The following is a 26,362-nucleotide window of genomic DNA, read 5'->3' on the forward strand; positions in this document are numbered from 1 at the left end:
ATACATGCTTTTATTTTTTGTTGCCCTTGACTACCTGGCTAAGTGCTTGCTTGCTAGCCTAACTTCCATTCATCGGCAACGTTAGCTAGTTAACATTAGCCTTGTACATCTAGCTACATATTGAAATTCCTCCCTCTCAGGCCAGGGGCACAATGTATTAATTCATGGTTGGTTCAGAATTGCCGTTATAATCATTGGCCAGAGAATTAAGAAAAAATTCCTATCTCCATCCATGGCTAATTTAGGAAAGGAACAATTTTAGCTAGCTAGCTAGCCACCGGAGGACAACAACACAACGAGATGGAACAATTCAAGTGGTTTCTATCAATGACGTGTTCCCTCAATGCAATTGGCTTTTATTTTATACTTTTTTATCAACGGAGGCCAAATGACTTCCCTTACATTCAATGCTACAGGTGGCAACAATGTCATACTCTTTTCGACCAAACAGCAGCAGATAGATGGCCTACACACAGTGACAGAGGGGCGCTGTTTAGCTCAGATGCTTTCTCCGGTGAGATACATTCAGCCTCTTGTGAATTGAATGAAAATTATGAAAACACAGAAACAAAATATACATTATTTTATGTGTTTTTCTAATTTTCTTAATACATTTTTGGGGGAAGCCTGGCTTCCCTTGGCACCCATGAATACACATCACTGCTTAAATGTTCTGGTACTTGGTAGAGTTCATGATGCCATTGACCTAAACAAGGGCCCCAGGACCAGTGGAAGCAAAACAGCTCCATAACATCAAAGACTCACCACCATGTTTTACAGTAGGTATTAGGTTATTTTCTGCATATCATATGCATCTTTCTTTCGATGCCAAACCCACCACTGGTGTGCATGGCCAAAGAGCTCTATTTTCATGTCATGTCACCATAGCACTCGTTCCAACCTAAGTGCCAATGCTGTTGAGAAAATTCCAGGCATTTAAATTTGCTGTTTGTTCTCAATTGTCACGCCCTGGTCTTAGTATTTTGTGTTTTCTTTCTTTATTTGGTCAGGCCAGGGTGTGACATTGGTTTTGGTATGCGGTGTGTTTTGTCTTGGGATTTTTCATAGGTATTGGGATTGTGGCTTAGTGGGGTTTTCTAGCTTAGTCTATGGCTGTCTGAAGTGGTTCTCAATCAGAAGCAGGTGTTTATCGTTGAAGAAAGAAGAAAAAAAAAGAAAGCCGTTACATCAATAAAGGCTTTTTTTCTGGAAACCCTTCCAATTTACCGATTGGCATGGAGGTGGCGTGTAATTGTAGATTTGGACTCATGGTGACCTGAAGATGCGCCCAAGTTCTGTAATTCTCCAACTTTGGCCTCTGGGATTTTTCTTTGCGAACCATCTTCAAACCATCTTCCTCACTGTGCGTAGGGACAAGATACACTTGAATCCAATACCAGCCAAGTTTACCACTGTTCCAGTGGTTTTTAATGCCCTAATAGTGGTACAAGTATTTGTTTTTTGTACCCATTGCCTGATTTATGAAGGTCAAAAACCATTTTTCTCTTTTCATTTGTGAGCTCTTTGCCTTTTCCCGTGGTAACAGATGACAAAAGTATTTTACATGCATGTTACCTCATTTTGATACCCCAGTGAAACATGAAGCTGTGGAAGGCCACAATACAATATATAGTTCTTTAAACTGAGATTTGTTTTAAAAAGTAGAATGTCAATGCAGAATTTATTGTTTTTTTCATTTATAAGAATCTTTAGGGCTGCCAGTAATTGACAGCTACAGCTTTCATTTTTTTACAATCTTTTTTGCTCATCTTTATCAAGGGTGGCAATAATTTTATATTACTGGTTTCCTTTAGGCACCAAAAAACGAAATTAGCAAAGTTGGCAACCTCACCCTCAACATTGACACCATTGTCTCTCCCTTCTCCCACTCACACAACCTTGGTGTCCTCCTGGAATCCTTCGAATACCAAATCAGACATACTGTCAAATTCTCATTCTTCCACCTCTGCAACATTGCTAAAGTCAGGTCCTCCCTCTCCCATCCTGCCCCTCATACATGCATTCATCTCCTCCCACCTTGACAATTGCAACTGTCTACTTTCCAGGATCGACTCAAGCTCCCTCCATGAGTTTCAAATAATTCAGAACTCTGCAGCCCGACTTCCCACCCATAGGTCCTGGCAGCATTCATTTTTGTCACATACATCGGATAGGTGCAGTGAAATGTGTTGTTTTAGATGATCAGCCATAGTAGTAAGTCACCCCTGGAGCAAGTTAGGGTTAAGTGCCTTGCTCAAGAGCTCAGACAGATTTTTCACCTTGTTGGCTCGGGTATTCAAACCAGCGACCTTTCGGTTACAAGCCCAACACTAACTGCTAGGCTACCTGCCGCCCTTGTGAACCCTTTTTGGGACATTTTTTTTGTAACCATTTTTTGGCTCTTGTTAGAACCCTCTCCTCCAGGGACAGCCGATGGAACCCTTTTTGGTTCTAGATAGCACCTTTTTTTCTAAGAGTGAAGCTGGCACAGCCACAGTCATAAAATCTGATTTTAAACCTAACCCTAACCACACTGCTAACCTTATAAGTCCAAAAAGCACATCTTTGTTTTGATACATTTTTACAATATAGACAATTTTAGCTTTGCAGTTGGCCCATCTAGTGCAAAATCGCTCAGTTCTGCCTCAAGGACAAGACTCAACCTAATCAAATTTGATAAGTCTAAGTGACAACATTCTTTATTTATGTTTAGACCTTTTAAAACCTTAAATGTAGAAGATGTCTTGATTATTGAAATGCTTTACTTTTGTTATATGCCATCAATACATGTTGCACTCAGCTAATGTTTATAGTGTAAAGAAGGCACCTAATACAGCTTTCCAATTCGTGAAGTTATTAACAGACAAAGAGGGATATTTGGCAAGTTATGTGTTGTGATTTTAAAGTACATTTGGCATTCAACCAGACTTGCCAAAATATTTTTACATTTCTCCCTTAGTCTATGAAACGACAAAAGTTGAGGCCTGCCTATTGTACTGAACTGTGACCGTAAACTGAATATGTAAATTGTGTGGCTTTGAAAACTGAAACACTTCTTATTGGGTGTCCAACTTATGGAGAACATTTTATCCCAGCACATGTTTCCTTATGTTCGCCTGCCATATCACCATAGTAAAACATGATAATTAAAACTCTCACAAATTAACTAGCTATCTCTATCAGTGACTCTCTCTGTCTGGGAGTCGGTGCTCTACTCGAAGAGGCTTGTTTTTTAAACACCAGCTGGCAGCTCAGCGAAACAGAGCCAATAATTTGGAAAAAAATAACAAATCATGTAGTTATCCTATAACAAAGTGAAAAATAAGTGTTGCACATTGATTTGAATGACTGATAGTCAGATATATCAGGCTTAGGGTTAATTAAAACCTCTTAGAGCTACACCCCTACTTTTTTTAAATTTCTGCCTGAAGACATACCCAAATCTAACAGCCTGTAGCTCAGGCACAGAACCAAGGATATGCATATTCTTGGTACCATTTGAAAGAAAACACTCTGAAGTTTGTGTAAATGTGAATTGAATGTAGGATAATATAACACAATACATCTGGTTTAGATAATACAATTAAAAAAACATATGTTTTTTTATTGTTGTATCATCATCTTTAAAATGAACAAGATAAAACAAACATTCAGATAGGATGATGGTGACAATTTCAGTGAAAAACATAAGAGGGCAACAGTACGTGTGCAAAGTTTCAGAATGATAACTTCCAAAATGAGTGTGCTACATGACATGTATCATGAAGTCACCCAGGTGTCCCACACAAGTAGCCCAAATGTACCCAATTGGCCAAATTGGTGAAGTTATACATTTTGAATGGAATAACTATATACAAAATACCAAAATGGTATTCTAACACACCCACCCAAAAAATGGAGAAAAAATATGAAAAAAATATACATTTACAAAATAACACTTTCAATATTTGGAAGACCCTCAGTCCTCTACACAATATTATGCTGCTGATGCCAGGTGCCATAGCACATCCATGCCTGCAGAAATACATTTGGGTAGATGAACACCCATTGTGCAGGAGCTGGATGAACCAGTTTCAGTAGGGGATGGACACCTTGGCACTGGGGGCTCCCATTCGGAGTCAGTGTCACTGTGAAAGAAAATGTTCAGTTAGAATAGTTTCACATATGAGCCCTGTATCAACAGGTATAATAAACACACACACATATATATATATATATACATATACACATATACATATACACATATACATACACATATATATACATATACATATACATATATATACATATACATATACATATATATACATATACATATACATATACATATATATATATACATATACATATACATATACATATACATATACATATACATATACATATACATATATATATATATATAGAGTACAGGGAACACAAGGTTGAATATATTATAATAGACCTGCTAGATCTACTGTCTCATTTATATTATGACATTTCAGCTAGGTCTACTGTCTCTATTATATTATGACAGACCAGCTAGATCTACTGTCTTTATTATATTACAACAGACCAGCTGTATCTACTGTCTCCATTTCACTTTGGCCATTGTTGTGGGCCTGCCCTCCCCTCAAGAGCTTCAAATAGGCTATTTCATTTCACAAATAATATTTTATATTATTAATTTCAAACAACGGCATTAGCATGAGAAGAACGTACCAGTCCAAAGCGATGTCCTCTCCATTCAAAAAATATTCCTCCAATTGGGAATCGCTAAATTAATCGCTCTCGATCAATTTCTTCTAAAATTGTGTATACATCTGTATATCTAGACTTAGATTTAGCTTTCCCTTAGTCGCTATACTGATTTATATATAAACAGCTGAATATGCGCTTTACCAAAACAATGCTGTGCGCAACACGTGTTACTCCTTCCGGTATGAAACTTCAATGGCGAATGACCCTCTTTACGCCGGAGTTTACTACATGGGTTGGTCTTCCAACACATAAACATTACATATTGCCGTTTACCTCACCTCATTGGCTATCTACCCAGCTAGACTTCAAGACGGTCAGTGGTCATTGGGTTAAAAGACAGTCAATCAACGAAACAGCGGGCAAATCATTGGTGCACAATGATGTCATGACTTGTTGTCTTCAAATCGGTTTCTTTCAGTCAATATGTCCCGCGAAATGACTCGGTTTGGCTGGGTTACAAACAAACCAGTTGATTGCAATGAAACCAAACAAGACTGGAAAAGTCCCATTTTGTGTGTGTATTTACCTCGAGTGTGTCGTCGAAAATGGAATGAGACGGATTTCACGACACAAGCGGTTCACAAAATTTTTCATGTTAGGCTATAAAAATGGATTTTATCAAACAAAAGACCATTCATTGTGTAACAATGAGCATTGGCATTGCAAACAGAGGAAGATCGTCAAAGGTAAACAATTTATTTTATTACAGTTTGTGATTTTGCCTGTGCTGGTGCCTGTGCTGGTTGAAATAGTTGTTTTTTTGTGGGGCTCTATCCTCAGATAATCGCATCGTATTATTTCACAGTAAATCCTTTTTTAAATCTGACAACGCAGTTGGATTAGCAAGATTCTAGGCTTTCGAAACATGTGAGACACTTGTATTTTCATGAATGTTTAATATGACTATTTATGTAGCGATTACCGTATGTTGTCGAATTTCATCCCGCTACCGGGTTCCGTGCGCAGAGAGGTTTTAAGGTCAGGGTTATGGTTATGGATAAGCCAGGGTATGGATGTAAGGCTAACCTGGCATAAGTCATGGCAAAATGTGTAACATTAGAAGAAATTGGTTTTAAAACTACTAAAATCTCACCACCCCATTGCAGGAATGTTGCTGTAAAACTGCAACCAAAAAAAAGGCTCTGTATAGCAAACATATTTGTTTACTATTTATTAATAACAGATCGCAACATGCAACAATTTCTAAGATTTTATTGAGTTACAGTTTATATAAGGAAATCAGTCAATTAGGCCCTAACCTATGAATTTCACATGACTGGGAAATGCCTTGAAAAAAAGTTAGGGGTGTTCATCAAAAAATAAGCCAGTATCTGGTGGGACCACCATTTGTTTCATGCAGCGCGGCACATCTCCTTTGCATAGAGTTGATCAGGCTGTTGATTGTGGCCGTTGGAATGTTGTCCCACTCCTCTTCGATGGCTGTGCGAAGTTGCTGGAAATTGGCGGGAACTGGAACACACTGTCGTACACGTCGATCCAGAGCATTCCAAACATGCTCAATGGGTGACTTGTCTGGTGAGTATGCAGGCCATGGAAGAACTGGGACATTTTCAGCTTCAAGGAATTGTGTACAGATCCTTGTGACATGGGGCCCTGCATTATCATCCTGAAACATGAGTTGATGGTGGCGGATGAACGGCATTACAATGGGCCTCAGGATCTCGTCATGGTGTGCATTCAAATTGCCATTTATAAAATGCAATTGTAAACATTGTCTGTAGCTTATGACTGCCCATACCATAATCCCACCGCCACCATGGGGCACTCTGTTCACAACTTTAACATCTGCAAACCACTGGCCCACACAACACCATAAATGTTGTCTGCCATCTGCCTGGTACAGTTGAAACTGTGATTCATCCATGAAGAGTACACCTCTACAGCGTGCCAGTGGCCATCGAAGGTGAGTATTTGCCCACTAAAGTCGGTTACGACGCCAAACTGCAGTCAGGTCAAGACCCTGGTGAGGACGAATAGCACACAGATGAGCTTCCCTGAGACTGTTTCTGCAGTGTGAGCAGATGTTTTTCCATCGTGCAAACCCACAGTTTCATCAACTGTCCGGGTGGCTTGTCTCAGACCATCCCGCAGGTGAAGAAGCCGGATGTGGAGGTCCTGGGCTGGCGTGTTTACACGTGGTCTGCAATTGTGAGGCCGGTTGAAAGTACTGCTAAATTCTCTAAAATGATTTTGGAGATGGCTTATGGTAGAGAAATTAACATAAAGTGATCTGGAAACAGCTCCAGGGGCGGCAGTGTAACCTAGTGGTTAGAGCATTGCACTAGTAACCGAAAGGTTGCAAGTTCAAATCCCCGAGCTGACAAGGTACAAAATCTGTCGTTCTGCCCCTGAACAGGCAGTTAACCCACTGTTCCTAGGCCGTCATTGAAAATAAGTATTTGTTCTTAACTGACTTGCCTAGTAAAATAAAATAAAATAAAAAGACATTCCTGCAGTCAGCATGCCTATTGCACCCTGCTCAAAACTTGAGACATCTGTGGCATTGTGTTATGTGACAAAACTGCCAATTTTAGAGTGACCTTTAATTTCCCCCAGCACAAGGTGCACCTGTGTAATGATCATGCTGTTTAATCAGCTTTTTGATATGCCACACCTGTTAGGTGGATGGATTATCATGTCAAAAGAGAAATTATTACAGGGATATAAACTAATTTGTGAACAACATTTTTATGTGTATGGAACATTTCAGGATCTTTTATTTCAGCCCATGGAACATGGGACCAACACTTTACACGTTGTGTTTATATTTTTGGAGAGTATTTTAATATTATAGTTTATAATCCTCGTGCTGAGTTAATGTGTAGCAGGTAATTGTATAGCTAATAGTCTATATGTTTGTAGATTGACTGAGGTGAATGAAGCTACAGCAAACAATATGATAACGACTAGGGACCTCACTCAAACTCATATCTTGGCTATGGCATAGCCTGGCTATGGTAAAATGTCAATATAAATCCTTTAAAAAAATCCTATAAAAGCCTTTGATAAAGACAGGTTAACTAGATTATGAGTAAATAAAGTACATTTCTAAAAAATAAGTTCATGATAGGGGTTCATTCCCAAACAGTCTGAATGGAATGATAAATTGGATGTGTGTGTCAACTCTTCCACTAGTACCAAAATTGTGAGATAGTTTTGGAGTCAAATCTAACTTCACAATCATGGGCAGACAGGCAGACACTTAAATCTAATTCTCTGTTTAAGATGGATGTCAGGTAGAAGATGAGGTCTATGATAACTGTCCTGACAGCTGGACAGTCAGTCTGCTTCCATTTCAAAAGGCACCAGCACCAGTGTTGGCACGGAAGGCGTGACAGCATAGCAGAACTAAACTTTTGTACGCTACAATAACTGCTCAGGAGGGATATGGTGTGTGAATTTAGATGCAAGTTTAGTGTGAGACAACTTTTTTTAGATTATTCCTTCAGAGTGAATCAAATGCTGGTCTCATTTGGAAGTGAGGCAAAGTTTGAACATACTGGGTCCATACTTGCGAACAGGGGCGCAACTTTCACTGGGGACGTGGAGGACATTCTGAAATTGCATTTTTGTCCCCCCAAGTTTTATCATTGGAATGTGACACAAAACAAGACAACGGTGTGCAACAGGACCATGCGGACACCTCCGAGTGTCGGGAAGACTGGAGTTTTTACCCGACTGGATAAAAAAAATATATAAACTAAAAATGATGTCTCCCAACTTCTAAAACCAAAGCTGCACCCCTGCTTGCGAACATTTCAAAAAGTTTAACCTGGACCCCAAAATGAGCATCAGTCAATTACAATTGTCAACATAGTTGCACGTGATAGAGCACTACATTATATTGTTGCTGGTCCCATCAGATAACTGGCACATGTTAGCCATATCCTAACTTCACCAGCTGACAGTAATTATTTCCTGTAACAAATTCCGCATCAGCCTATCAAAGATCTTGGACTTTATATCCACCAACCAGTGGCATTTATTAAAATAGGTCAACTTGGCCCCCAGAGGGATAATTAGAAATTCCAAAATCAAAGTTTTTTTTTGTTACACTAGGTCTTTAAACTTTAGTGTCCCAATATTGCATGAAGCGTCCTTGACAAGCTACTAGCTACTAAGGGATGGTTAGAAATGTACAGAATGGGGACCTGGAGGAAAATGGAGAGGTATCATGCCATTTCAATTTCAGTCAAGTGGAGGGTTTTGTGTTTTTTTAATCTACTCCAGGGGAGGGTCATGTCAATTGTAAATTATTAAATGTCTATATTTTCAGTGTTTAGAATTAGTTACTTTTTATCTTGTTTTTATTCCACCTTTATTTAACCAGGTAGGCTCGTTGAGAACAAGTTCTCATTTGCAACTGCGACCTGGACAAGATAAAGCAAAGCAGTTCGACACATATATCAACACAGAGTTACACATGGAAATAACAAACATACAGTCAATAATACAGTAGAAAAAGTATATATATGATGAGGTAGGATAAGGGAGGTAAGGCAATAAATAGGCCATGGTGGCGAAGTAATTACAGTATAGTAATTAAACACTGGAATGGTAGATGTGGAGAAGATGAATGTGCAAGTAGAGATACCGGGGTGCAAAGGAGCAAGAGAAATAAATAAATACAGTATGAGGATGAGGTTAGTTGGATGGGCTATTTACAGATGGGCTATGTACAGGTGCAGTGATCTGTGAGCTGCTCTGACAGCTGGGGCTTAAAGCTAGTGAGGGAGATATGAGTCTCCAGCTTCAGTGATTTCAGTTTGTTCCAGTCATTGGCAGAGGGGAACTGGAAGTTAAGGCGGCCAAAGGAAGAATTGGCTTTGGGGGTGACCAGTGAGATATACCTGCTGGAGCTCGGGCTATGGCTGGGTGCTGCTATGGTGACCAGTGAGCTGAGATAAGGTGAGGCTTTACCTAGCAGACTTGTAGATGACCTGGAGCCAGTGGGTTTGGCGACGAGTATAAAGCTTATTAGGCTATATCTGTGATTCTCCACTGGGTGCTCAATATCAATTGAACCTATAGGCTATTTATTGTGGTCTCAATCTAATGATACTTAACCTATAGTTATATGTAGTGCATGCTTGGAGAAGCACAGAGCAAAGTACAATTTAGAAGAAAATGTTCTTCTATTTCGAATCTTTTGCACTGCTGGGAAGGTGTAAATAAAATTAAGCTGTATTACACACTGAAATGGATATTCCAAACCCGGCCTGCTCTGGCTGCCTTTTTTGTGCTGCCTAACCAATGACGGTGCTGTGTACGTCTTACGTGGCAGTTCAGGAGGAGAGTCAAAAATGGCACCAACAAACATGGCAGTTCTGCTTCTAGCTCCAAAGCAATTTTGCAGATTTTGTATTATAATAGCCCAGAGGGTTTTTGAGGGTTTTTGTGTTATTACATACAGCCGGAAATAACTTTTGAATATCAGAGCGATGGTAACTCACCAGCATTAGAACCGGGAATACTACTTTCCTGAATTGGATCCTTTGTTCGTACCCCGCTGGGCAACTGAACTTATCCCAGAGGCTGCTCCAAGAGGCTGCTCCACCGCTTCCGAGTATATTACTCGCTAATGTTCAGTCTCTGGAGAAGAAAAGTAGAGGAGCTCAGGGTGAGGGTCTCCTTCCAGAGAGACATCAGGGACTGTAACATACTCTGTTTCATGGAATCATGGCTCTCTCCGGATATTTTGTCCCCTTCCATACAGCCAGCTGGGTTCTAAGTACATCGCACAGACAGGAATAAAGAACTCTCTGGGAAGAAGAAAGGCAGGGGTGAACGTTTCATGATTAACTACTCATGGCGTGATTGTGATAACATACAGAAACTCCAGTGCTTTGTTGAACCAACCTAGAATACCTCACAAACAGTTGCTGACCTTATTACCTCCCAAGAGAATTATTTTTGATTATAGTCACATCCGTGTATATTCCCCCTCAAGACGATACCGCGACAGCCCTCAAGGAACTACACTGGACTTTGTGCAAACTGGAAACCACATATCCTGAGTCCGCATTTATTGAAGTGAGAATTTTAACAAAGCAAATTTGAGGAAAACCGAGTTCTATCAACACATTGACTGTAATATTCACGCTGCTAAAACACTCGACCACTGCAACTCCAACTTCCGGGATGCCCACAACTGTCAGTAAGAGTGTCCATGAATGAGTCTTTGACTGAAGAGATGAAACAGTCCAGTTTGAGTGTTTGTTGAAGCTCGTTCCAGTCGCTAGATGCAGCGAACTGAAAAGACGAGTGACCCATGGATGTGCTTTGGGGACCTTTAACAGAATGTGACTGGCAGAACGAGTGTTGTACGTGGAGGATGAGGACTGTAGTAGATATCTCAGATAGTGAGGAGTCAGGCCTAAGTGGGTTTTTATAAATAAGCATCAACCAGTGGGTCTTGTGACGGGTATACATAGATGACCAGTTCAGAGGAGTATAGAGTGCAGTGATGTGTCCTATAGGGAGCATTGGTGGCAAATCTGATGGCGGAATGGTAAAGGAAATCTAGCCGTTCGAGAGCACCCTTACCTGCGATGTATAAATTATGTCTCTGTAATCTAGCATGGGTAGGATGGTCATCTGAATCAGGGTTAGCTTGGCAGCTGGGGTGATCGAGGAGCGATTACGATAGAGGAAACCAAGTCTAGATTTAAGTTTAGCCTGCAGCTTTGTTATATGCTGAGAGAAGGACAGTGTACCATCTAGCCATGCTCCAAAGTATTTGTATGCGGTGACTACCTCAAGCTTTAAACCCTCATAGGTAGTAATCACACCTGTGGGGAGAGGGGCATTCTTCTTACCAAACCACATGACCTTTGTTTTTGAGGTGTTTAGAACAAGGGGGTAGAGAAAGCTTGTTGGACACTAAGAAAGCTTTGGTGTAGAGCATATAACACAACATCGAGGAGGGGCCAGCTGAGTATAAGACTATCATCTGCATATAAATATGAGAGAACTTCCTACTGCCTGAGCTAAACTCAGCACAAAAAAGAAACACCCTCTCACTGTCAACTGCGTTTACTTTCAGCAAACTTAACATGTGTAAATATTTGTATGAACATAACACAATTCAACAGCTGAGACAAACTGAACAAGTTCCTCAGACATGTGACTAACAGAAATGGAATAAATTGGGGGGGTCAAAATCAGAAGTAAAAGTCAGTATCTGGTGTGGCCACCAGCTGCATTAAGTACTGCAGTGCATCTCCTCCTCATGGACTGCACATGCGTATTCCCTTGTTTGAAATTAATAATATAAAATATTATTTGCAATTTATTTTACATTTTAGAAGCAATATATAAACATGTAATGTCATGAAATGTGAGATACGTGTGTCTGCCACCCCACCCCAACCCACATGAAATAGCCTATTTAAGCCTGTTGAGGAGAGGGCAGGACCACATCAATGGCCAAAGTGAAATGGAGACAGTAGATACAGCTGGTCTGTTGTAATATAATAAAGACAGTAGATCTAGCTGAAATGCCATAATATAAAAGAGACAGTACATCTAGCAGGTATTCAACCTAATATATTCAACCTTCAACTCTCTATATAGATCTGTTTATTATACCTGTTGATACAGGGCTCATATGTGAAACTATTCTAACTGAACATTTTCTTTCACAGTGACACTGACTCCGAATGGGAGTCTTATCCGGTGTCCTGTGTGAATTTAAGTATGCTCTCTCTAATTCTCTCTTTCTCTCTCTCGGAGGACCTGAGCCCTAGGCCCATGCGTCAGGACTACCTGGCATGATGACTCCTTGCTGTCCCCAGTCCAACTGGCCTTGCCGCTGTTCCAGTTTCAACTGTTCTGCCTGCGGCTATGGAACCCTAAACTGTTCATTTTTACTCTTGAGGTGCTGTCCTGTTGCACCCTCTGCAACCACTGTGATCTCCACCCGGCACAGCCAGAAGAGGACTGGCCACCCCTCATAGCCTGGTTCCTCTTTAGGTTTCTTCCTAAGTTTTGCCATTCTAGGGAGTTTTTCCTAGCCACCGTGCTTCTACACCTGCATTGCTTGCTGTTTGGGGTTTTAGGCTGGGGCTATATAAATAGATTTGTTTTGAAAGAGGACTGAGAGTGTTCCAAATATTGAAAGTGTGTAAATAGTTACCCATGTTATTATGTAAATTATGTAAATGTAAATGTATATATATATTATATTATATATTTTTATGTAATATTATATATTTTTTTCATGTTTTTTCTCCATTTTTTGGGGGGGGGGTGTGTTAGAATACCATTTTGGTATTTTGTATATAGTTATTTGTTTCTAAATGTATACCTTCACCAATTTGGCCACTTGGGTACATTTGGGCTACTTGTGTGGGACACCTGGGTGACTTCATGATAAATGTCATGTAGCACACTCATTTTGGAAGTTATCATTCTGAAACTTTGCACATGTACTGTTGCCCTCTTATATTTTTCACTGAAATTGTCCCCATCATCCTATCTGAATGTTTGCTTTATCTTGTTCATTTTAAAGTAACTAACTTTGGCCTGCCGGAGAGCCTGAGTGCCCCTATTTCTTATTTGCCTGAACAAGAGCCAGTCAACCTGTTTGTAATTCTCATTTTCTTTATGGGGGCATGTTTGTTAACAATACCACTGAAAATATTAAAAAAGAAGGTCCAAGCGTCTTCGACAGAGGGGTCAAGCTGATTCTATACCATTTTACAGAGGCCAGTTCGTGAAGGAAGGCTTGCTCAATAAAGTTTTTTAGCAAGAGTCTATGACAAATCAGGACAGGTCGTTTCACTGAGCAGCCATTTTGAACCCAGGCTGTAAAACAGTGATCACTAAGGTCATTACAGAAAACACCAGCCTGATACCTATCAGGATTATTTGTGAGGATATCAAGGAGAGGAGCCTTCTGGTTGTTTGGAGTCATACCTTGTGGGATTGGTAATAATCTGAGAAAGGTTTAGGGAGTCCCATTGCATTAGGACTTGGTCAGGTGGTTTAACTTCTTACATCTATGGGGGCGCTATTTCATTATTGGATAAAAAAACGTGCCCGTTTTAAGCGCAATATTTTGTCACAAAAAGATGCTCGACTATGCATATAATTGACAGCTTTGGAAAGAGAGCACTCTGACGTTTCCAAAATTGCAAAGATATTGTCTGTGAGTGCCCCAGAACTGATGCTACAGGCGAAACCAAGATGAAACTTCAAACAGGAAATGAGCAGGATTTTTGAGGCTCTGTTTTTCATTGTCTCCTTATATGGCTGTGAATGCGCAAGGAATGAGCCTGTCCGATCTATGGTTTCCCCAAGGTGTCTGCAGCATGGTGATGTATTTGTAGGCATATCATTGGAAGATTGACCATAAGAGACTACATTTGCCAGGTGTCCGCCCGGTGTCCTCCGTCGAAATTGGTGCGTCATCTTCAACTGCACGTCTTTTTCCAAGCGATTCAGAGGAGAAAGTAGACATCCACGAACGATATATAAATGAAGAGATATGTGAAAAACACCTTGAGGATTGATTCTAAACAGCGTTTGCCGTGTTTCAGTCAATATTGTGGAGATAATTTGGAAAACAGTTTGCCGTTTTGATGACTGAATTTTGGGGGTTTTTTGGTACCCAAACGTGATGTACAAAACGGAGCGATTTCTCCTACACAAATAATCTTTCAGGAAAAACTGAACATTTGCTATGTAACTGAGAGTCTCCTCATTGAAAACATCCCAAGTTCTTCAAAGGTAAATTATTTTATTTGAATCCTTTTCTGTGCAAATGTTGCCCGCTAAATGCTACGCTAGCTATCAATACTCTTACACAAATGCTTGTTTTGCTATGGTTCAAAAGCATATTTTGAAAATCTGAGATGACAGTGTTGTTAAGAAAAGGCTAAGCTTGAGAGCTAGCACATTCATTTCATTTCATTTGCGATTTTCATAAATAGTTAACGTTACGTTATGCTAATGAGCTTGAGGCTATAACTGGATACAGGTTTTTTTCATAGCCAAACGTGAACAAAACGGAGCGATTTGTCCTACACAAATAATATTTTTTGAAAAACTGAACATTTGCTATCTAACTGAGAGTCTCCTCATTGAAAACATCTGAAGTTCTTCAAAGGTAAATGATTTTATTTGAATGATTTTCTTGTTTTTGTGAAAATGTTGCTGGCTGAATTCTAGGCTTATAGCTATGCTAGCTATCAATACTCTTACACAAATGCTTGTTGAGCTATGGTTGAAAAGCATATTTTGAAAATCTGAGATGACAGTGTTGTTAACAAAAGTCTAAGCTTGAGAGCAAATATATTTATTTAATTTCATTTGCGATTTTCATGAATAGTTAACGTTGCGTTATGCTAATGAGCTTGAGGCTATAAATAGGATCCCGGATCCGGGATTGCTCGACGCAAGAAGTTAAGCAGGTCCCAGTTTAGGTCACCTAGCAGGACAAATTCAGACTTAGTGTAAGGGGCCAGGAGAGAGCTTATGGCAGGTAGGGTACAGGCCGGTACTGATGGAGGACGATAGCACCCAGCAACAGTCAACAAAGAGCTATTTGAAAGTTTAATCCTTATGACCAGCAAATCAAATTGTTTGGGGATATACTTAGTAGACACTGAAGGTGATCCTTGGCAAAGATAGCCACTCCCCCACATTTGAAAGATCTGTCTTGCCGGAAAAGGTTATAACCAGAAAGGTTAACATCAGAGTTCAAAACACTCTTCCTTAACCTCAGTAATGACCAACACATCTGGACTGGAGCTGTGAACCCACACTTTGTCACGTTCTGACCATCGTTCTTGTGTGTTTTCCTTGTTTTAGTGTTGGTCAGGACGTGAGCTGGGTGGGCATTCTATGTTGTGTGTCTGGTTTGTCTATTTCTATGTTTGGCCTGATATGGTTCTCAATCAGAGGCAGGTGTTAGTCATTGTCTCTGATTGGGAACCATATTTAGGTAGTGTCACAAATTACTAAGGTGGGTGGAATCAGGTGCAGGGAGCAAGTTTCAGTTATTAGACAGTTTATTCTCCGGTGCACAAAAACGACGTTCAACCCAACACACAGGGTGAATAATCCAACGCAGGACCAAAATAGTCTGGAGAATAAAACACATGAACACCACCAAATAACAGGAATACAAAAACAATCCCTCACAAAACAAGGGCGGGACAACCTACTAAATATAAGGACGCTAATTAAACTAAAATACACACAGGTGAAACTAATAAGACAAAACCAACAGACAAACGAAAAAGGGATCGGTAGTGGCTAGTAGGACGGTGATGACGACCGCCGAGCACCGCCCGAACAGGCAACTTCGAGAGCCAACTTCAGCGGAAGTCGTGATAGGTAGCCTGTTTTGTGTTGTGTTTTGTGGGTGGTTGTCTCCTGTGTCAGTGTTTGTACTACACGGGACTGTTTCGGGTTTTCATGTTTCTTGTAGTCTATTTCATGTATAGTTTCGTTATTTAAAAAAAACATGAATTATAACTATACTGCGTCTTGGTCCGATCCCTGCTACACCTCTTCTTCAGAGGAAGAGGAAGAAGAAAACCGTTACACACTTTCAATTGATCCATTTTAGGTTATAAGCTTCTAGTGTTAACGTGCAGATAACCCAGTCTTTTATGAGAGCAGAAATCAGTGAAGCAGATATAAGAGAACAAATCAGAATTGGTGCTAGCAACAGTAGATGGGCCTGGGTGTGCATGCACATATCCAGATATCATCAACAACAATACAATCAAGGCACAGTATAGGACAGGGAGTGCTCTGCAGTGTGGATTTATGACATCTGAAAGTGCATTAGATGGCAACAAAATCATATTACACAACAATTTCATCAGCTAACATGAATACAAAGCCGGTGAGAGGTGGTTAGAATAGGATGGGAGGCCAGAAGTGTGTGTAACCAATAGAAAGCCAGAATCCCTAGTGTGGGGACAAACATAGTCTGACCCACGGTTGGGTAAAGAAAGTTCGTAGTCAACGAAGCATGCAGGTGTCATGAGGCCAATAGCAAAATAGCTAAATGCACAAGACATTTTTAAGTATATAATGACTGGGGCTAGCCATTGTAAGTTCAGAGTCACTTGCCCCAACAACGTGTTTGCTGGATGCAAGCGAAAGCTCAGGAGAGAGGGGGTGGTACCTGTACCAGGCAAGGGGAGACAGGCCAGGACAGATTCGCCAGGTCGAATCCAAGCAACAGGAGTGGGTGTGTGAAGGTCTTTCTTCTCCCCACCTCTGCTGTTCTCAGAGAGACACAGATTCCAGGGAAACCTTTATCACAATGTTTGGCAACAAAACACAATGTGAGCGTCGAGTCTTTAGATTTTCACCACGGCAACATCAAAATAATCTTGTCTTTTCTTATCCGTTGTCATGACGTTGGTTTATGACAGTCATAAATACCTCTTTCCCCCTTTTTTCCTCTCTTTACCCTACTGATGTGACATTTGCAAACCCCTTGGTTAACATAGAGATTCTGGGAACATCAGAAGGTGGGGGGAAATTAACTATTTTCTGGTAATCCAACCAATTGAACATATGCGGTGGTACTTAATGAATATGATGTCAGTTCGGTTATCATCTGAGACATTCTCATCAATGATAAGATGACAAACTCTACATTGGAAAGACTACACATCAGAGTTATCGGATTCACCTGGAATTGTTGTTCAATATAAATGTTTGAATATGAAATTATTCGTGATGGGATGAAATGTGATTTTAGCTTCTAAAATGTGAGATTTGGGTTTTCATAAGATAGGGCTCTGCTCAATCAGTGGCCCACCCCTGTGAAGGGACATGGGCTATAAAACTTTTCAAACAAGCCCTCCTCTCCCTTCCTATATAAGCCCTTGACAACAATATAACCTTCTGTTCCGAGGACGTGAGGACGACGGTCCGATGTCAGAATGGTTCAGATAATAGCTACAGAACAAAGCCAACATCAGCGTGAGCTTTTGTTGCGAATGGTATGAACTTTGAACTCTTATTCACTACAGAAGTGATACCTCCTAGCCGTTGAGTTAGCAACAGCTGCTGCAAACGAGGGTTAGGAAGGAACAGACAGAGTATCCCGTCTACCACACAACGGCGTTACTACAACGTATTCAATTTACCAGCAGAGACATTCTTCAAAGGACTCGGATGGGCAACACGGCCTTCCATCTACCACCAACCTACCGAAGCGCAGCTCAGAGTAAATATTTATTGCATTTTCCTTTTCCAAATGGGCAGTAATTTAGAATGCATAAGATACTGTATTTCCGATAGCACAGCTTCCCCCTTTGTTCCTCAGTCTTCTCGCTCTTTCACTCAAACCCAGCCCCTTTTCTTTTGTGTAACCAGCTGTCATATCTGTTCCGCCCCCTAGGGACGTTTTCCTTTATGACGTAATTTGTAATCAAGTTATGATTTAATTATGTGTATGTGTAATTCTGTGTGATTAGTTAGGTATTTAGTAAATAAATTATTAAACCCAATTTTGCATGGCTGATTCAACTTGTTAGCCAGGGTTCGTGCAGAATTTACAACTTTCAGATGAGACTGAATTAAGATGATGATTAATATTGACTGCTATTGATGTAAAATATTACTAGGTCTTTAAGAGTTTATTCGGAAGATCTATAAATATTATTTTGTGGTGGCCGACTCTCTAGTTAATTACATTTACATGATTAGCTCAATCAGATAATATTAATTACGGAGAAATTATTTTATAGAATAGCATGTCATATCACTTAATCCGGCATAGCCAAAGACACTACAACGTTGTTCCCCTTACTCCAGTTTCTCCTTCCTCGTGATCGTTCAACTTCGAAGTCCATACAAAGTTAGCACAGGCCTTGCCTGTGCTTGAATAACTTTGACGTATACACTGACAAGGTGACTAAGTTCACCAGGAAGTGTATAGTGGATGTTGTTCCCACGGTGACTATTAAAACCTACCCAAATTAGAAACTGTGGATAGATGGCAGTATTCGCACAAACTGAAAGTGCGAACCACCTCATTTAACCATGGCAAGGTGACTGGGAATATGGTTGAATGTAAACAGTACAGAGACAAAGTGGAGTCGCAATTCAAGACGTATATGGCAGGGTCTACAGACAATGACGGATTACAAAGGGAAAACCAGCCACATCGCGGTGACCGGTGTCTTGCTCCCGGACAAGCGAAACACCTTCTTCGCCCGCTTTGAGGACAACACAGTGCCACCGACGGGGCCCGCTCCCAAGGACTGTGGGCTCTCGTTCTCCGTGTCTGACGTGAGTAAGACATTTAAACGTGTTAACCTTCGCAAGGCTGCCAGCCCAGACGGCGTCCCTAGACTCAACCTCAGAGCATGTGCAGACCAGCTGAATGGAGTGTTTACGGACATATTCAATCTCTCCCTATCCCAGTCTGCTGTCCCTACTTGCTTGATCGTGAACTTCAGGAAACAGCAGAGAGAGCACGCCCCTATCCACATCAACGGGGCCGCAATGGAGAAGGTGAAAAGCTTCAAGTTCCTTGGCGTACACATCACCTACAATCTGAAATGGTCGACCCACACAGACAGTCTGGTGAAGAAGGCACAACAGCGTCTGAACATCCTCAGGATGCTGAAGAAATTTGGCTTGGCCCCTAAGACCATCACAATATTTTACAGATGCACAATTGAGAGCGTCCCGTCGGGCTGTATCACTGCCTGGTGCGGCAATTGCACTGCCCGTGACCGCAGGGCTTTCCAAAGGGTGGTGCGGTCTGCCCAAAACATCACCAGCGGCATACTGCCTGCCCTACAGGACACTTACAGCGCCAGATGTCACAGGAAGGCCAAAAAGACCATCAAGGACATCAAACACCGAGCCACGGCCTGTTCATCATCCAGAAGGCAAGGCCAGTACAGGTACATCAAATCTGAGACCAAGAGACTGACAAACAGCTTCTATCTCAAGGCCATCCGACTGTTAAATAGCCATCACTAGCTGACTACCACTCGGTTATTCTACCATCGTGTCTCTGACTATGATTAAATGATATGACATGCTATTTTATCAAATCGATTACATTACATTTAAAACGATTACGCGATTGACTTAAATCATGCATCTATTAAACCATTAATATCCTGGGGCACCATGGAAGCATTAATTTATATAGAGTGGTTATCTCCCGAATCCACTCTCTTAAAGATCTGAAGATCTTTAATATCAATAGCAGTCAATTATTAATCATCGCCTTATTCAGTCTCATTCTGATGGTCGTAAAGTATTTGGTTATCTGCATGAACCCTAGCCAACACGTTGAATCAGCAATACACAAATTGGTTTAATTATGTATTTACTAAATAATCACACAGAATTACATATCTATACACAGGCTAGATCATATATTGATTACTAATCAAGCACCTAGTGGGCTAACCTAATATTACAGCTGGTTACACAAATAAAGGAGGTTGGGTTTGAATGAAAGAGCGGGAAGACTGAGGAACAAAGGGATTGGGTCTCTATCGGACCTTGAGAAGCTATGCTACCGTAAATACAGAATCTTATGCATTCTAATAACCGCCCATTCGGAAAAGGAAAATGCAAGATATATATTTACTCTGAGCTGCGCTTTGATAGATGGGTCGAAGATGGAAGACTGGTTTGCCCATCAGAGATCGTTATTGTCCTTTGAAGAATCTTTCTGGTCGTAGTGTTGTAGAGCAGATACATTAACCTCTTACATCTATGGGGGCGCTATTTCATTTTTGGATGAAAAACGTTCCCGTTTTAAACAAGATATTTTGTCACAAAAAGATGCTCGACTATGCATATAATTGATACCATTCGAAAGAAAACACTCTGACGTGTCCAGAAATACCAAGATATTCTCTGTGCGTGCCCTAGAACGTGAGCTTCAGGCAAAACCAAGATGAGATGGCATCCAGGAAATGACCAGGATTTTTGAGGCTCTGTTTTCCATTGTCTCCTTATATGGCTGTGAATGCGAGAGGAGTGAGTCAACCCTTTCTGTCGTTTCCCCAAGGTGTCTGCAGCATTGTGACGTATTTGTGGGCAGATCATTGGAAGATTGACCATAAGAGACCACATTTACCAGGTGTCCGCCCGGTGTCCTGCGCCGAAATTGGTGCGCAAAAGTCACCTGCCAGTATTTTTCCATGCGATACAGAGAGGAAAGCAAGCTTCCACGAACTGCATATCAATGAAGAGATATGTGAAAAAACACCTTGAGGATTGATTCCAAACAACGTTTGCCATGTTTCGGTCGATATTATGTAGTTAATCCGGAAAAAGTTTTACGTTGTAGGTGACTGAATTTTCGGTTCGTTTCGGTAGCCAGACGCAATGTAGAAAACGGAGCGATTTCTCCTACACACAGACGCTTTCAGGAAAAACTGCGCATTTGGTATGTAACTGAGAGTCTCCTCATTGAAAACATCAGAAGCTCTTCAAAGGTAAATGATTTTATTTATTTGGTTATCTGGTTTTTGTGAAAATGTTGCGTGCTAAATGCTACTCAAAATGCTATGCTAGCTTTGCATACTCTTACACAAATTAGTCAATTTCTATGGTTCAAAAGCATATTTTGAAAATCTGAGATGACAGTGTTGTTAAGAAAAGGCTAAACTTGAGAGCAGACGCATTATTTTCATTTTATTTGCGATTTTCAGAAATCGTTAACGTTGCGTTATGCTAATGAGCCTGAGGCTTTAGTCACAAACCCGGATCCGGGATGGGGAGTTTCAAGAAGTTAAACTACCCTGTTGTTCTTAGGAGATTGTCTGTCCTTCCCTAGGCCACATACATTTACAGCTGCAGCTGATAACTCGACGTTAAGGATGTATCACTTCTTCTTTAGTGAAAAATAGTTAAAAGGTCATACTAAATTGCCATAATCAGCTCGTGCTGTATTCTGGCTGGTCTAGTTGAAATTTATCATTCCAGCGTGGTGATCATCACTTCCACGTTGAAATTCGCCCTTCTAAACGTCAGGACAGTTGTCCACACATTTCTGGAACTAAATGTTAATTTCATTAGGTTGTAGTTGAAATTAGCCCTTTTAAACGTACGGATTCCAGTCCTCAAGTCATCCTGAACTTGAGGCTGACTTCCGTCAACAGGCTTTGGTACTGCGGAGGAGAAGGGTGCGTTTCATAGTTCTCAACCAATGGCTGTTCACTTGGGTGTGGCCACTGAGTGAGCATAAGTTTACTTATGATTTTTTTTCTCATTTAGAAGATAAAATCACATTTAATCTTCTCATATTTAAACATTTAAATTGCACAACAATTCCATGTGAATCTGATAACGAGAATGTGTAGAGTTTCCAAGATACTATTTATGTTGTCCTATCATCAGATATAATGTCCCAGACAACAACTGATCTGACATCATATTCTTTAACCTCTAGCATCGAGCAATCCCGTATCCGGGAGCGTAATCATAGCCTCAAGCTCATTAGCATAACGCAACGTTAACTATTCATGAAAATCGCAAATGAAATGAAATAAATATTGGCTCACAAGCTTAGCCTTTTGTTAACAACACTGTCATCTCAGATTTTCAAAATATGCTTTTCAACCATAGCTACACAAGCATTTGTGTAAGAGTATTGATAGCTAGCATAGCATTAAGCCTAGCATTCAGCAGGCAACATTTTCACAAAAACAAGAAAAGCATTCAAATAAAATAATTTACAGTGCCTTGCGAAAGTATTCGGCCCCCTTGAACTTTGCGACCTTTTGCCACATTTCAGGCTTCAAACATAATCTACACTCAATTAGTATTTGGTAACATTGCCTTTAAATTGTTTAACTTAAGTCTAACATTTCAGGTAGCCTTCCACAAACTTCTCACAATAATTTGGGTGAATTTTAGTCCGTTCCTCCTGACAGAGCTTGTGTAACTGAGTCAGGTTTGTAGGTCTCCTTGCTCGCACACGCTTTTTCAGTCCTGCCCACAAATTATCTATGGGATTGAGGTCAGGGCTTTGTGATGGCCACTCCAATACCTGACTTTGTTGTCCTTAAGCCATTTTGCCACAACTTTGGAAGTATGCTTGGGGTCATTGTCTATTTGGAAGACCCATTTGTGACCAAGCTTTCTGACTGATATCTTGAGATGCTGCTTCAATATATCAACATACCTTTCCTACCTCATGATGCCATCTATTTTGTGAAGTGCACCAGTCCCTCTTGCAGAAAGCATCCCCACAACATGATACTGCCACCCCCGTGCTTCACAGTTGGGAGGTTGTTCTGCTTTCAAGCCTCCCCCTTTTTCCTCCAAACAATAACGAATATCATTATGGCCAAACAGTTCTGTTTGTTTCATCAGACCAGAGGACATTTCTCCAAAAAGTACAATCTTTGTCCCCATGTGCAGTAGCAAACCGTAGTCTGGCTTTTTATGGAGGTTTTGCAACAGTGGCCTCTTCCTTGCTGAGCGGCCTTTCAGGTTCTGTCGATACAGGACTCGTTTTACTGTGGATATAGATACTTTTGTACCTGTTTCCTCCAGCATCTTCACAAGGTCCTTTGCTGTTGTTCTGGGATTGATTTGCACTTTTCGCACCAAAGCACGTTCATCTCTAGGAGACAGACCTGAGAGGTATAGCGGCTGCGTGGTCCCATGGTGTTTATACTTGTGTAGTATTGTTTGTACAGATGAATGTAGTACCTTCAGGCGTTTGGAAATTGCTCCCAAAGACAAACCAGACTTGTGGAGGTCTACCATATTTTTCTGAGCACTTGGCTGATTTCTTTTGATTTTCCCATGATGTCAAGCAAATAGGCACTGAGTTTGAAGGTAGGCCTTGAAATATATCCACAGGTACACCTCCAATTGACTCAAATGATGTCAGAGGCTTCGAATGCCATGACATAATTCTTCTGGAAATTTCCAAGCTGTTTAAAGGCACAGTCAACTTAGTGTATGTAAACTTCTGACCCACTGGAATTGTGATAAGTGAAATAATCTGTCTGTAAACAATTTTTGGAAAAATGTATTGTGTCATGCACAAAGTAGATGTTATAACCGACTTGCCAAAACTGTAGTTTGTTTAACAATACATTTGTGGAGTGGTTGAAAATGAGTTTTAATGACTCCAACCTAGGTGTATGTAAACTTCTGACTTCAACTGTATATATTTCTTAACTCCATTTTTTTAACTTTAGATTTGTTTATATTGTTTTGAATTGTTAGATATTAGTACACTGTTGGAGCTAGGACACAAGCATTTCGCTACACCCACAATAACATCTGCTAAATATGTGTCTGTGACCAATACAATTTGATTTGATTTCTTCCGAAAGTTATTTTTCATTAGGCCTAGTCCAGAAAACTCAATATCGAGCATGCGGACTAGCCTATATGATCTCTTCAGTTTGTGAAAGAGAGAAAAGATGAGAAGGTCAACTTTAATAGCGTTCTAATACCATAATTGATTTTGTGAAAACAATGTTTTTTGCTCATGATGAATTTTTCAGAGTTATTGACCTCACAAAAAGCCAGATCCGAGTAACTTACATTATGGTGCTGAAAGTTGAAGCGGCAGCCTCGATACAATCAATCGTAAATGAACAGCTCATTGTGCTGAAAGTAGCCAAATTCGAGTAGGCATAAATCATTTAAACCGTCTTCATTTTAATTTGTCTTTACTAGTCTATTTCTTCCTATTTCCCCTTGGCTTTTTCCACATTTTGCTACATTACAGCCATATTCTAAAATTGATTTAAATGTTTTTTCCCCTCATCAACCTACTCACAATACCCCTTAATGACAAATCAAAAACATATATATTTTTTTAATTTTAGCACATTTATTTTTTAAAAATCCTGAAAATATCACAGTTACATGGTATTCAGACCATTTACTCAGTACTTTGATGATGCACCGTTTGCAGCGATTACAGCCTTGAGTCTTCTTGGGTATAACGCTACAAGGTTGGCACACCCGCATTTGGGGACTTTCTCCCATTCTTCTCTGCAGATCCACTCAAGCTCTGTCAGTTTGGATGGGAGTGTCGCTGCACAGCGATTTTCAGGTCTCTCCAGAGATGTTTGAGATGTTTGAATATGCCTGATTGGTGGAGTGCTGCAGAGATGGGGTTGTCCTTCTGGAAGGTTCTCTCATCTCAACAGAGGAACTTTGGAGCTCTGTCAGAGTGACCATCGGATTCTTGGTCACCTCTCTGACCAAGGCACTTCTCCCCCGATTGCTCAGTTTGGCCAGACTTCTTCCATTTAAAACCTCTCTAGGCTAGATGGGACACTACCGTCCCACCTGACCAACATCCAGTGCAAGTGCAGGGTGCCAAATTCAAACTACAGAATTGTAAATATTTAACATTCTTGAAAATACACATGAAATATGTCAAAATAAAGCTTAATTTCTTGTTAGTCTAGCCGGATTTCAAAAAGGTTTTACGGAGAAAGCATACCATGCGATTATCTGAGGACAGCACCCCATCAAACAAACACATGACAATCATATTTCAACCCGCCAGGCGAGACACAAAACTCAGAAATAACCATATAATTAATGCCTTACCTTTGAAGATCTTCTTCTGTTGGCACTCCAAAATGTCCCATAAACATCACAAATGGTCCTTTTGTTCGATAATATCATTTTCATATCCATAAAAATTCAGTTTAGCTGGCGCGCATCATTCCATAATCCACTCAGTTTCCCTCCGTCAAAATGCATACAAATTAATCCCAAACGTTACTAATAAACTTTTCCAAACAAGTCAAACAACGTTTATAATCAATCCGTAGGTATCCGAATACGCAAATAAACAATAAAATGTAAGACGGAGAATCGTTATTGTCTTTACCGGAGATAAACAACAAAGAACGTGCTTTCCTCCACGCGCTTGGAATCACTAAAGCTAAAATGGGAGCCACCTAGAAAAACTACAATTTCTGGGTCATTTTTCTAAAAAACCAGCCTGAAACTCTTTCTAAAGACATCTAGTGGAAGCCCAAAGAACTGCAATATGGGAGGACTTGGGCTTATAATTAAAGTTCAAGCCATTGAAAACAGTGGTAAGCTGAATTTGTTTTTTGGGGATGGTTTGTCCTCGGGGTTTCGCCTGCTTTTTCAGTTATGTTATACTCACAGACATAATTTTAACAGTTTTAGAAACTTTAGAGTGTTTTCTATCTAAACCAATTGTATGCATATCCTAGCTTCTGGGCCTGAGAAACAGGCAGTTTACTTTGGGCACGCTTTTCATCCAGACGTGAAAATACTGCCCCCTATCCCAAAGAAGTTTTAAGAATGATGGAGGCCACTGTGTTCTTGGGGACCTTCAATGCTGCGGACATTTTTTGTGACATTTTTTGTTTTTTCCCAGATCTGTGCCTCGACACAATCCTGTCTCGGAGTTCCATGGACAATTCGCTCTACTTCATGGCTTGGTTTTTGCTCTGACATGCACTGTCAACTGTGGGACCTTATATGGACAGGTGTATGCCGTTCCAAATCATGTCCAATCAATTGAATTTTCCACAGGAGGACGACAGGATGATCAATGGAAACAGGATGTACCTTAATTTCAAGTCTCATAGCAAACAATCTGAATTCTTATGTAAATAAGGTCTTT

This window comes from Oncorhynchus masou, chromosome 23 (assembly GCF_036934945.1).
Source record: "Oncorhynchus masou masou isolate Uvic2021 chromosome 23, UVic_Omas_1.1, whole genome shotgun sequence".
Classification (NCBI taxonomy): Eukaryota; Metazoa; Chordata; class Actinopteri; order Salmoniformes; family Salmonidae; genus Oncorhynchus; species Oncorhynchus masou.